We start from the raw sequence: 15,478 nt of genomic DNA, 5'->3' as shown, positions 1-15,478 counted from the left end.
ACAAGGGAAAGGTGCAACAGTTTACCTCACAAGCATTTAGTGAACTTCCAACACTTAGGAAATATTGTGCAAGCACTGTAGGAATGATGGAAATAAAAAAGCTCCTGATATAGTCAAGAAAGACAAGAACCATGTAAATGCATATGACCATAAAACAGGTTCTATGATGCGCAAGTAAAGTTGTAGCATATTGTGTAGAATACTTTTGCTGTTAGCCTTTGAATAAATTGGAATAGAGAGGAAATGAACACAAATGCATTTGATACAATCAGCAGTATGCAATTTCCTTTTGAGTTTTAAAGTTATTTTCATTATTAACTCTGTTTTTGAGTATATGCTCTGTCAAATCACCCTAATAAATATTGGCTGGTTAATATGGAATATATAAAGAAATAACAGGTGGACACTTGGAAGAACCGGTATATATTGATAGTTATTATTTGTCATGTAAAATACATTTTAAGTATGAAATGTTAAATTTAAATGCCTTAGACATTATTTTATTGCCCATGATTTTTCCATATATTTCATTGTCTAATTTTCATTGGAACCATGTAGCATATATGAATAGGGACATGGTAACTTTTCAACAAATATTTGTGGAGTGAATGGACTTTATACACCTTTTTCCTCTGAACAAAAAATGTGTTTGGAATTATTAATGCACATGCCATCAGAACTGTTTACTATAAATATTTAAATTTATTTCCTTTTATCTCATTCTATACCCAGAGTTGATTGCTTTTCAGCTCATAAGTGAAAGGTCACCACTTATAAGTAGAGGAAAATGAAATTGGTGACTCATAAACACATTTATTTAAATGGAATCAGAGCAGCAAAATCTAATTCCATATATAGTATTGTGAATTATTCATGTTTTTTTATAGAAGTGGGCCATAAGCATTTGATGACATTTTGTAAATTCTCACATTTTTATTGTGCAGAGTCTTATTGTGTTGCAGGTTTACAGAAACTTCACAGGTGTCCTAGAAGCCATAAATGCTAAGACATTAACCCCAAAGTACACACTGTTTTAATCACATTGTATTTTCAAATAGCCTAATTAGTTGACACATGTTTGGATTATTCAGAAAAATAAATAACAGAATTATTTTTGGTTATTGGCTTAGTATGAACAATGATTATGAAAAATAAAATGCTATGAGAAAAAGAATCTGACTTATTCCTATTGATGATTTGTATTCAAATTGAGCCAGAAATGTTAGCATTGTGAAAAACCATGTCAAAGTCTATAATCCTGAGAGAGTCTTAATTATATAATTGACCTTTTTTTCTCCTAACCAGAGATACTATTTTAAATATATATACCTATTACACTTAAGTAGAAAGGGGAATTAAGTTAAAGGAAATTAAGTTAAGGTCTCTGTACCTTAATCACTCAATGGAAAGCCTCTGGTTACACGGATCTGATTTAAATATCTAGTTTGTGATTCTGTAACCATAACATTTTTGAGTGACCTTTATTCTTTCCATATCAGTAGTAATACTTGTGAGAGGAAGATGCAAGAATGGAGTGATATGTTCACTAATAGTAAATAGAAACTAAGAAGAAATCAGTATTTAGACGTAAAATGTCCAATTGTTGAAATAATCTATGCAGTAACAATGGCCAAAATATCATGTATGTGAGTTTAATGACGGTAGTAATTTAATATTAATTGGGAAGCTAGAATTTCAGTGAGTCTTCTTTTAGTAAGTCTGATTTTTTCATTTATAGCCTGAATTAGCAAACAATAAATACTTTTTCTGTTCCCTGATGATGGTAAATGCATGTATTTATTTTATATGTGAGCATTATTTTGTTCTTTGTATATAAAAATAAAGGCATTTGGAAAGAGTGTAATTTAGGAAAAGAACAGAGAATTAGAAATTTTGATTCATCAAATCATGTTTCTTTTACAGACCTAAATCTTCTGGATATCAAATTTCTAATCCATTAAAAGACCATACTTGCCACACTCACGGGCTGGCTGTGAATTAATAGATATGAAAACATTTAAAAATATTTTAATAAATTATGCAAATTCAAGGTGTTAAGAGAATGTTGCATAAAAATGAAAGATAGACCTACTACACTACAGAAATGATACATTTTAATGAAAGTTTTATGGAAATGATCTTTAGGTGCTTAGCAGGTAAAGGCACACTCTCACTGACCCATTAATCCCTTTCTTCATGCTATCCTAAAATAAACTTAATAAAGCTTATGTGATTAAAAAAAAGTAAACCTGACCTTGACTTACCTTTCTTTCTTGAGCTTTAACATTACCACACTAAGTGCTTTTATAGAACAGAACCAATTGCCATTATTTTGAAATAATCGGGATATAGGGTATATTTTCTAAGTGGCAGTATTGGCAGCTCTCATCACACTAGTTTATTTTGTAAAGACAAAAATACCTGTGTGAATCTTGCAGTCATAGAAAAAGGATGTTGTCTAAATTCAAACAGAAATCCCAGTGAATAAACCTTTATATTATTTTTTAAAAGGGAAAAGAATGGAGAATAGAGAAAAGCCTTAGTTGGAAATTATTTTCAATTATTACAACTACAAGCAAAGGTAATGTTTCTATGTGATATTATCTTTTGCCATAAATGCCCAAACTGATGAAGTGATCCTAACGTAATTGAACATACTCACAGATTTAAATTTGCTAATGAGTTTTCTTGCAGCCTTAGTTAATAATCTAAAATGTCATTATTTATAGATAACTTTTCAAATGCATAAAATGACTCTGAAGTTGATTCTGCTGGTGTCTCACATGGCAATCTAACTGGATGTATTTCTGTAACAGTTACTGTTATGGTACTCATCTGCATGACATCAAACACTTCATTGATTAATTCATCTGCCACTTGCCTTTTTATGGATATATCCACATGTTCTTATAAGTAAGTGAATTTTTCACTCTGCATTCCCTCAAGGTTTATGGACCCTGTGAACTTTTGCAGTGGATCACATATATTTTGAGAACTTGAAAAAAATTCCAACTTGTTCCATAATAAATACACACACATCATTTTATATGGAATTTTACAAGGTTCACAAACCTGTAAAGCATGTTTACAGATACTTTAGGGCAGGTGTAGAAAAACATTTCTTTAAAGGACAGATGACATTTTTGGCTCTATGAACCACATGGTCTCAATTGCACTATTTTCAACTTACCTGCTGTCTCAAAAAAGAGGCCATAGGCAATAAGTAAATGAAAAGGCATGCTCTGCTCCAGTAAATCTTTATTTATAAAAGCAAGCAATGTGTTTTTGTTATTTACTTTCTCATTGCTGGACAAAATAACCAACAACACAAGTTAAAGAAGGAAAGGTTTATTTTGTCTCATAGTTTCTAGAAGCTTCAGACTGTTGTAGGCTCATTCTAAGGCAGGATGGGGTAGCAGAATGACATCCCAGAGGAGAATTAGTCCATGGCTAGGTAGGTAGAAGGCAGCAGTAGTGAAGAAGCAGCAGAAGCAGCAGCCAGCAAAGCAAGCCTCCTTTTCTTTTCTATCCCATCCAGGCTGTAAGACTTTTGGGTCATGCCTCCCACACCCAGGTGGGTCTTCCTATTATCCATACCCAGATCTATGCTCAACCAATCAGTGGTCTAACACAGTACCATACACCCTTAATTCCAGAATCATACACCCATGATCCAGCCAGCTTCAAAAAGCCCTACCTATGAGCACATGAGGCTTTGGGAGGACATTACATACAAGTGGTAACAGTGTCATATTTAGATGTGGGTCATAGTTTGCTGACCCTTGTGTTAGGGGTCTTTTCCACTAGGGTAGAGACTCTTGGAATAGGGGATAATTGTAACTGATAGGATTTCAACCATCTGGTAGTTGGAAGTTAGCACTTTCAGAATCTGGGTAACTCATTTTTCAGCTCCTGAGATTGTAGGATGGCCCTAAGATCTTATTGTCTCTTTCATTTTTACTGTTTGACCTGTAAGTGTATTCATTCAGAGAACTGCTTTTTGTGACCCCTCTCCCAAAATCATTTCTCAAAATCTTAATCTCCAGTGTAATAGTATGTGGACAGGAGGGTTTGGGGAGATAGAGTTACATGAGGTTATGAGAGTAGAGTTCTTATGACAAAATTATAAAAGAGATACCTGTTGTAAGAGCAGACACCCAGAGTTAGCTGTTCCTTGGAAAACACACACACACACACACACACACATTTTTCTATGTCAGTTTGCCTTCTGAAAATCAGAAAATGGAACTTCATTAGATCCTGGCCTTTTAGGTACCCTAATCCCAGATCTCCAGCCTTCAGAACTAGGAGAAAATAAATTTCTTGTATTTAAGCCACCAAGTCTATTACTTTTCTGTGGTGTCGCAAGTTGACTAAGGAAAATTTCCAGCCTTTTTGCTACCATTTGTGCTCTTGGACCAAGAGGACAAGGTTTACTCCTTTTATGATGACAGATTAGTGAGCAGAAAGAGAACATGGGTTTCCTGATGATTTTTGAGACTAAACACTCTGCTATTCCTGGATAAAATTTAAAAAATATGGATTTTAATTGAGATTTTAAAAACTTCTGTCTTTTTAAATTACCATTATATGTTTTGTTTTGTAGTTTACTACTCCTTCAGTCCTTCTGAAAGATCAAAGAATAGAGACAAATTCATTGTTCCCTATGAGACTGTCACCCACACATTCTCATCCTTCCTTGGGCAGAATACCGGTTTGGCACATTTCCCATCCTCTGGGAACGTTCTCCCACTTCCTCCTGTAAGGTTGGTACTTCCTCACTCTCAGTATTGTAGCAAACAGAGTCCAAGTGAGGGCTAGGCATGAATAAGAAGGATTACTTTGTGATGTACCCAAAAGTCATTTTTTAAAAGCCAACATTAATTAATTTCAAGCATATATTTCACCCACAATGCCCATTCCTATAAAAGAACTCCGCTTCCAGACTCCAGGAGTGGCCAGCAGCTAGAAGCTGAACCACAGTTCAGCATTCTGTGTTTATTTTCTAAACATTTACAAGCCACCAAATGCCAAGAATTCTTACAGGTAATTCCTGTAATAAAAGATTTTATTCTTACCACCATGTCTACTCACTCACACAAAATCACAAAGTGAACATGACAGATTCTGAAGAGTATGCCAAAGGAGCTATCTTGGCTTAGGACTAACAAGGTTACAACTAAACATACTTCCATTTAGTTTTACTATTCAGCCAGGAAGTAAGCAATAAACACACATGTGGTCAAGTTCCCATTTTCCTACATCTTTGTTGTGCCTCTCCATGAAATACCAAAAGTCTGCAGGTCTCAGTGGTCTCAGTGGTGAGAGAAAAATAAGCAATGACAGAAGCCCAGAGTCTTGATCTTATTTTTTTCTGCAGTGCATCCCTACTCTGCTGTTCATCATATTAAAATAATTACTATTTCTTGTGATGCTACTTTACATACACATTTCTCTTTTTACTCTCCCATTAAAACCACACAAGATATCTATTTGGCAAGCTTGGCCAGCAACTACCTGAAATAGTATAAACATTATTTGCATATCATTACACATATATTTTTTTGAGGTGAAGTGTGATCCATTTTATCATGTTTTCAAAGTAGTCTATGGCTTCAAATTAGGACAAACACCAAACTCCATGATTACAGAAAGAAGATACCATTCAAATTATCAAACAAGTCATTAGTACCTACAATATTTAATATGAAACAGTTGAGATAAGGTAACAAATTATTAATATTATGAACATTTTCTAACTGAATTCTTATTGATAAGGATATGAATTGTCCACATTGGTGAATTCCAGAGAAAATCAGATCTCTCTCTCTTTCTCTCTCTCTTACTCACTCTCTCTTTTACTTATAGAGTCACTTCAAATTTAAACAGTTTTTCTGTGGAACCTGCTCTTATGGGAGAGTGCAGACAGAAATGCTTAAAAGATAACATAAATGCTTGGAAGGTAATTTCAGGGTATTAAGAAAACATAGTAGGATAGTGGGATGGGAAGAGTGTTATAAAGAAGGAAGGTCTATTGGGGTAGGTCATCAGAAAATGCCAGACTATGTCAACATATCTACATATAAAATGACAACTTTCAATAGATTCAAAATTTATTTTCTGTCTTCAAGAAAGTCATAATCTCAGGAAAGACACACAGAAATAAAATAGTCGTATGAGATCTATTTTTCGGCCTACTTACATTATCCTTATGACAAAGATTTTGAAAATTAATATAGTATATTTAAAAATATACTGTTGCTTATGAGTAGACTTATTATTTGTCGTAATTTCTAATTTTTATAATGAATTTTCCTAGTAATTTGCCTGTTATGAATGTAGTTATTTAAATTTAGTTGCAAATAGAAGAGTTATGGATTTAGAAAGATTAAATGATATGAAGAAAGTGAAAAAGGGAGTAATATCAGTAATATTTATATATCTATATAAATAGATATATTTTAAGTATTAGAAAATGAAAATATAGCTGCTTGGCTTAGAACAGCTATTGATTAGCCATAGACAAGAAACAAGCAGGTTAAATTCAAATCATACAAGGGGTTCAATTGTATTTTATAATATTTATTGAACATATATTCTATATCTGAGAATTATTTCATACGTAGAAATGATATTATATTTTTATGTGCAGTATGTTTACAACACAGCTGTGGTATTAAGTCCCCTGTGTTGAAATTCAAGTTCTATTCCCTGCAATTCTCTCTGCCTTAGTTTTCTTATCTTCAACTCATTCTCTTCTTTAGCAATTTGGAAAAGTTGCAAAAAATTTTTAAAAATGAACAATAGTCATACATAAAAATAGCCACTTAATAATTATTTACTAGATTTATAACAGATATATAATAAATCTTGTAAGAAAGACAGAATTTTATGGAATTCAGAAAGTAGGAAGATTGTTTTGAGGGGAAGAAGCAGGAAAGGTTTGGATTAGGTGGTATTTGAACTGGGCCTGGAAATAATTGGCATTCTATGATGGTAGAGATTAGAGAGAAAAGCAGGGTCAGAGAGAGAGGTAGGTAGAAAAGCAAGGACCAGTAGGGTGAATTCATTTTTCTGGAGTGATGCAATAAATTTTATTTATTCACTCATGAATTGATTCACTCATTCATCTATTAAGGCAGTCTTTGCTTGTCAACCCTGTAGGGCATAACTTAATATAGAATGAGAGACTAAAAAATAAATCAAGATGGAAAGATAGTTTGGTTTCAGATTGCAGGTTGTCTTCAATGCCTGAAAAAACAATATTATCAGCTTTCTAGGTAAGAGGAAACTCTAAGCCACACAATAGTGTGTATGGGTAACGTAAACAGTAAGATAAAGAGAAAATGTTATCTAAGATATATTTAATTACACAGAAAATGCCATTCCAGGAAGGCATGACATGACAAGAGACCTCTCTAGGACGGGGGATGTAGCTCAGTGGTGCAAGCCAGCCTGGTGAGGAGGAGAAGGGGGGGGGAGGGGAGGAGGGGAAGAAAGAAACCTCTCTAGCAAAAGAGAATGCAACAGTCTCATTCCTACAGTGTATGTAACATATTAGAATGGTTATTGCCCATTTTTCTAGAAGGAGATAAAATATTTCCTGATAAAAAGAAAATCTAAACATATACTTACTACCTTTGGAAGTTTTCCAAAAGCTTGCAGAAAAATGATTTTAAGAAAGACAGGCTAATAAAACATTGCAGCCCTAGAAAAATTAATTAGAACATAACACTGAACATAGAGTTTAAAAATGTTATTATATATTATGAACTTTATATATTCATAAAGAATTCCTTACGGATAAAAGATACTAACATTTTGGGGAAAAAAGGCTAATATGTGTTTTTTAAAAAACAAAAATGCATGTTTATCTCAGAAGAAATTGAAACTATTTTCAAGTATTCAGGAGTGTATATAACTATATGCAAGTTATCTTACAAGGACTTAATTTGGAATATTGTATAAGATTGGACTGCTAATAAAGCTACACAAATCCAGTTTTGCATAAACTAATATGACTGGAAAGATTGAAAAGAACTACATACATTTCAGCATGACTGTTTCCAATAGAATGTTTTCTAGAGATTCTTTGAAATGTTGAATTCATGTTTAAAAACACTTCCAAGGACTGCAATTTATATCCCCTAAAAGCTGATGTGGTACCGGACCACTGAGGCCAATTTAGCTCCACGGGGATATAAAAAAATATCTTTCTGGAGAAGCTAAGTATTTCTAATAAAGTATAAAAGATCTGCTAAGGGGAAAGATTAGTGAGACAATAAAAATATGAGGGGACAAGTTATAAATACAAAGTGGCAAGAGAAGAAATAAATGTCAATGTATAAAAAATACTCTCCCTCAAGCAACGCTGTATTTTCAAATATATTCAGGGAAACAACACATATACTTGCTTTTCCTTTTATAAATGAAAGTCAAACAGGGACAGTGGTTTAGGAACTCATAGTTGACAAGCATTTGGCAGCCATGTACAGAAAGGCACTCTGTTTTCTGACGGGGAATCTTGTTTGGAGTTGTGAATCAGTTCACGGGAATATGGAAAGTTTCAGGTTGCATAATAGTGTGTTAAAATTATACAACTTTTTGTCCTAAATTCAGCTTTTACAAAAATTCAATTCTTATCAAGGAAATAAAAATAAATATAGCCAGGTGGGATGGCACACGTCTGTAATCTCAGCACTGGGGAGGCTGAGGAAGGCAGGAGGATCGCCTCAAGTTTGAGGCCAGCCTAGGCTACATGGTGAGCTCCAGACCAGCCTGAACTGCACAGTGAGACCCTGTCATACATACATATATAATACATATGTAAGCCATTAGAACACAGAAGGGTTTGTATTTCTTACACACTTTTGCCTTACAAAGTTTATCTGAAAATAATTTTTTCTAGAATGAGAGATAACTATTGGAATATTACAATTCTCAGAGACTTAACTTTGTAAAACTGAAAACAGTAGATATACATTTAGCAATTAATCTACTATGCCGAGAGTCACTGGGAGTAATGGTTAAAGTTTTCTTGCATAACACAACTCAGGTACTAATATGCCAAGCCATCAGTATACATAAGACAGTGCTGGTTGAATCAGGCAGGTGAAGGTGATGTTTTGCAAATGTAGTACCCTGATTTCCTAAGCAATTTACAGATTATTATTTTTAACAGGAGCACGTCCATCAGTAATTATTATTTGAGTTGTTAAAGGAAAGCTACTCTATAATTTTGGTTATAATATTGATCAAGTCTTGGTGCAAGATGTGTCAGTTATTTAGTTCCTGTTTAGTTCATTTCAGCTTTCTTCAAGACTATTGTAATGTAATTAGTGGGTATGGATTCACATTATTTCTCAAGTCCAAGAACACACTAGGATGAGATTATTTTTTCTTAAATTAATAGCAGGAAATGGAAGACAATATGAGGGAAAAGCACTCCTAAACTAGTTGGTGGCTCTGGCCATAAGTTCCGAAATCTCTGAATTGTATGACACTTCTCATTCTATGTTCTTATCTTCAAACTGGGAATTTTCAACTGATTAGCCAAATTCATAAAATATTTTGACAGTGCTTAGTGTTACATAACAAAGGATATGTTTACTTATCTTTCTTTTCATCTCCTTCACACATTTCTATTCTCTCATTCTCTTCATCTCTTTATCTACTGTATATTTACAAAAATTCATTCAGGTACACTAAGTGTATTTATAATGTATTTATAATGTGAAGTACGAGTAAACTTCCTTCCTGTATAGAATGCCATGATTCTATGCTAGTCTCTATTAAGAAGCTCCAACGTTGAGATAATACATATTTTTGTATGTGCACGGTTTTTTGGAGAAAGGATCTCGCTATGTAGTTCAGGCTGGACTTGAACTCATGATAGTCCTCTTGCCTCAGCCTCCAAAGTGCTGAGATTATGTGGATGAGCCATCACAACTGCTGTATGTGCATTTTTGGAGTCATTCTAAATATTTTGTTTAAAACAATAACTTATTTCAAGTAATTGGTGCCTGCATATTTTTCCTATTCATACTTCAAACTTGCTTTTCTTTTGGAAAATAAGTAATGACAATGTTCAAGAAATAAGTAAATTCTTTTTAAAAAAATAGAAATCTAGGCCTGGGGATTTAGCTCAGTGGTTCCGCCGCCTGCCTTGAAAGCACAAGGTCCCGAGTTCAATCCCCAGTACCAAAAAAAAAAAAAAAAGAAATCTAATCCTTTTTAAAGGAACAAGCTAATGATAATGCTTAGGAGGAGGTTATTTATAGAGCATTAACCTAAGGAAATATGACGGTATCTCTTACTTTCCACATGTATCTCCTACTTGACCTGGGAGGCAGTGAAAATAGGGCAGCACTATAGCATTTAGAGGGAATAAACATAAGTTGAAATCATGGTGAGCAACTTGCTAATTGTGTGTTTGTGGGCACTCTGTAAACTTCTCTGCACCTTTGCCTTCTATCTATAAACCGATGATGAAAAAAACCACTGTGCACAGCTGTTGCTAGGGAGCATATGATAATGTATACTGTGATTTTTTTACATGTTACACCAATGCTAGCTTGAATTATTTATCAGATTTATTAGTGAACATAATGAAACCGGGTTGCAATGATCGTATGGAGACCTGTGGTTCGTTCAACATATGTTTAACATATGTTTATTCCTCTGTTTCTTTCATTACTCTCAACTAATTCATCACCCAGTCCTATTGGTGATAGATACATGAAATATATCTTGAGTACATCCTCCCCTTTCTGTCCTGATCTTTCTTAGCTCTCATCCTCTATCTCCACTAAAACTAAGATCATATTTTAATGGATGGTTACAAAAACTTTATATGTAATTTGTCCATCTTCACCCTTGGTTTCTTCTCTTCAGAAACCAAAGTTATCTCTTTGAAATATGAAACAGAATATTTCATTCTCTGCTTAAAAACATTCATTGATTCTTTTTGTTCTTAGAATAAAATCAAAGATAGCAAAGTAGCCTCTACTTTCTTAGCTGGTATCAATTTATGTGTCCTGCTCCTCTTTGAATCTGTTACATTTTGGAAAGGTATGATGAATAGCGAATGCAAGTAGTTTATAATGTGTCCCTTTTCTGATGATCAGAGCTTTCAGAATACATAGAAGAATGCAGAATCTGATTATGTTTAGTGAAATAACCCAGGCAAAGAAAGACAAATACCATGTGATCCCACTTACACGTGAAAACTAAGACACATGAACCCAGAGAAGCAGAAAGAAGCATGATGGTACTGGAGGCTGAAAGGTGGGGAGAAAAGGGACATGGTGGCCTAAGGGTGCAATGTTTTGGCTGAATAGGAGGAATGGATAATAAATATGTGAGGCAATCATATGTTAACTTGCTTGATTCCTTCATTGCATATTGTATTTTTATAACACAGAATTACTTTGTGTTCTATAATATTTTCCAATTCCAATTGTTGCTATTCAATAAAATAAAAAAATTTTAAATGAAGATTATTCGTATCCTTTAGACAATATTCAATAAACCCCATATTTCTCAGAAAACATGATAATGTTTCACGGAGTGACAGAGAGTTACAGTTTTACCCTCTGTTGATGAGTTACCTTGCAAGCGATCTGTAATGTAGCTGTGTCTGGACCTATTAGCTTTGGAGAGCAGATGAGCGTAAATATCTGCTTGGAGAGGCACTCTCCTTCCTTGTGGGGGAAACCATGGTGAATAGGACACTGCAGTACAATGTGTATATTTATTTACCCATAATGGATTCTATGTCCATTCATACAAGTTTTCTTCCTGTCTTTTCTCTCAGAGATGCAAAATCTAGTCCTGAAAAACTTGCAGTTTAGCTCTTAGAAAAAAGTTGCTTTATATTTAAAGCGCATCCCTTTTCCAAAGATAGAATACTTTCCTTGTTTGAATTAATTCTCTAGGACTGCCAGAACAAAATTCTACCAGCCTAGTGGTTTTAAGAACAGATATTTATTTTCTCACTATTCCAGCAGATGAAAGTCTAAGATCAAAGTGTTAGTACCTATAAGGAGTCTTCTGAGGCCTCTTTTCCTTTGTTTGCAGATATCTTCCTTCACCCTGTGTCTTTGTGTGGTGTTTCCTCTGTATTTACACATGTCTGTAATCAAATTTCCTCTTCTTATAAGAACATAAATTGTCTTAGACTTGGATATGTTATCAAACCCACTATAATAACAGCCCAGTCTACAGACCTCATTTTTACATACTTACATTTTACAAAACCTTATCTCCAAATACAGTTAGATATCAAAGTTCTGGAGGTTATGACATCTGTATAGGAATGTAGTGGAAAAAGGAGCCAAAATTCAGTCCAGAAAGTGTCTGTATTGGTCAGCTTTACCATTGCTGGGAGAAACACCTGACACTCATAAATTAAATTAAAGGAGGAGAGGTTTCTTTTGGTTCATGCTTTTAGAGAATTCAATCCAGGATGGCTGGTTCAAAAGCAAGAACATCATGGTAAAAGAGAATAGTTGAGCAAAAGTGGCCACTTTATAGAATCTGGGAAGCAGAGCAAAGGGAAAGATCGTCAATGAGAGATACAGCCCAAAAAGGCAAGGCCCTCAATGACCCACCTCCTCCAACTGAGGTCCACCTTCAAATAGAACTTTTAGCTATATGAACATGATTGCATCGATCTACTGCTGAGTGTAGCATCCCATGAGCCAATCACTTCTTCGGGAGATTCTTAATCTAGTCAAGCTGAAAATTAAGATTAAATAGCACAATCCCACCTCTTGTCAACATTACACCTAATTGTGTCTCCTTAAACCATTCCTTTTTTTTGGTGCCGGGGATCAAACTCAGAGCCTTGTGCTTGCGAGGCAGGTAGCAGAATCACTGAGCTAAATCCCCAGCCCTCCTTAAACCATTCTTAATAGACAAAAACAAGATCATCACCCTGCCTAGCATGCTGTAACTATTTTGCATATAAATTAAAGTGCAATAATCTATTCCCCAAAGTCTCAACAAATTCACATTACTAAAAAGTCCAAAGCCAAAGTCTTCTGAGACTCTAGAAAACTTTTAGTTGTTAAGTCCTTAAAAGTGAAAATGCAAATGATATAATCCCATTGTACAATGGTACAGGGTAAACATTCCATTTCCAAAGAGAAAGTAAGGGAATAGAAAAGAATCATACTGACCCAAGACTGAGACACAGCAGGGCAAATCTTAAGTCCTGTAGTTGCATGTCTGTCATTTGTGGCACTGGTGGCACGATGTGAGCTCCAAAGATCTTGTGCAGCCACACCCTTATGGTCTTATTGGATACAGCCCACATGGCCTCTCTTTTGGGTTGAGTCCACATATTACCTGCAGCTTCCTCACAATAAATTTAATATTCCTATCATCTCCAACCTCTTGTGACTCTCACTGTACCTTTGGCTTTATTTCCTCAATTTCACATATTTTCCTCTAAGGGACACATTGCCTGGCCTCCTATATCTTCCTCAGAAATCTAGTTAGAAGCCTCCATAACTACACACCTCTTGCATTCTGGCTGCCTGATAAACCAGCGTCACATAGTGACACAAATTCCTGCCAGTAGAAGCAGTAAGTGGGACCCCATGAACCATGGTTGGAGTAGTTCTGAGTGCCTGGATAGCTGAGCACAGTGAAATGAATCCCAGGTGAACAATTCCTAGGGCAGTCCTTATCACACAGGGGGACTCAGGGATTCTCTCTTCAAATGGAAGATTTTACTCTTTTGCACCCTAGATACTTCTATGGGTGGGGTCTGCTCATTGCTGAGATGCAATGTATGCATTTTTTCTACTGTTTGGTGCATCCTTTTAATGATAGTAATTTCTTTAACAACCCTATCTTCTTTTGCCTCAACTTTACATGTGCTTCTATTCTTGCCCAGATTCAACTGTTTCAAATCTTTTTGCTCTTTTCATCGCTCCAAATTCTCACTATAACTCAGGCTAAAATCACCTACAGTACCCAGGCCACAGCCTGAACATTAGGTTTCCATGAAATTTTCTCCCCCCAAACAATTAGTGCACAACCTTTTAATTCAGATGTACACAGTCACAGGACATGGGAAGAGGGTAGAGAAGAATTTTTTTGCCAGAGTGTGCTATCCATGACCTCTAGTTCAAAGCCCATTCCCATTCACCTCCCATTCCCAACAGAAGCCTCATGAGACTAGCCTTTTCTGTTCACAATCCTATCAGTATTCTAATTCTGATTTCCCACCAAAACTGCCTGTAAAGTTCTGCTTACAACATTCTAGACCTCTCTAACCTGCTTCTGCAAAACTCCTTCTGCAAAACCAGTTTCTGATGGCTTTTTGAACCACATGTTGAAGTACAGTCAGACCAATGATCCCATTTCTTTGGTACCAATTGTCTTTATTGCTCTGCTTTCCCATCACTGGAACACAATAACCAACATCTACAACTTAAAGGAGGAGAGATTTAATTTGACTCATAGTTTCGGAGAATGCAGTCCATGGTGGGGTGACTCCAGAGCAGGAACAGCATGAAAAGAAGGGTATGATGGAGCAAAATTGCTCACTTCATGGCAGCTAGAAAGCAGAACACAGGAAAAGTACACTCACAAGAAATAGATCCTCCAAAAGCAGACTCCTAGTGCCAGGATCCACCTCTTGTCTGTACATTTAGCTATGAACATCATATATTCCAACTACAGGTAAGGTCCATAAGATCATAATTTTGCATTTATATGGTCATATATCATTGAGGTTTATTAATGAAGAGAAAATGTTAAGGGCAGGAATTTATCCTACTATGGCTCCTTATGATTATTTAATTTGTTAATTTATGTTTTTCACTAAAAGAATTGGAAAATTTTAAATACTATTTAAAAGATTTTCTTACCCCATCATTTCTGTCCTGTACTTTTAAGATTCAACACATATACATGAAAAAAAAGCTTGAAACTCTCCTATACTTCAAAGTTTTGATTTCTATTTTTCTCATATTTTTAGATTTATTTCTTTTCATCCATACTTAATTAAATCTATTGATAGTTATTGATTTAAGAAGTTTTGGAATCTATTTTAAACTTACTGATTTTTTTCTTTGACATTTCCAATCAGTTATCAAGGATAACTCTTGACTATTTTATTGAGATATTTTTAAACTTCTAGTGTAGAAAGTACACTTTAATTTGCATGAGGATATTATTGCATTATAATGTCAATAAATTATATTTCCATGAAAAAGCATTTGCTGCACTTTTTAAATATTTCTGATATGATACTTAATATAGGATCATTGATTAAATATATTGACTAATACATATGGTGAAGCTGAAAAATAATGCATATAGAACTTTAACTGAGGGCTGGGGATGTAGCTCAGTGGTGCTGCATCTGCTTGGCAAGTACAAGGTCTTGAGTTCAATCCCTGGTACCGGAAAAACTTTAAAAAAATTTTTTCATTTAAAGAAGTTTAACTGATTTTCCTTTTGC

Source organism: Heterocephalus glaber, unplaced genomic scaffold (genome assembly GCF_053883595.1).
Source record: "Heterocephalus glaber isolate CG9 unplaced genomic scaffold, H.glaber_assembly_v1.0 deba00001577, whole genome shotgun sequence".
Taxonomy (NCBI): domain Eukaryota; kingdom Metazoa; phylum Chordata; class Mammalia; order Rodentia; family Bathyergidae; genus Heterocephalus; species Heterocephalus glaber.
The sequence above is the reverse complement of the archived record's forward strand: the minus strand, read 5'-3'. Positions refer to the sequence as shown.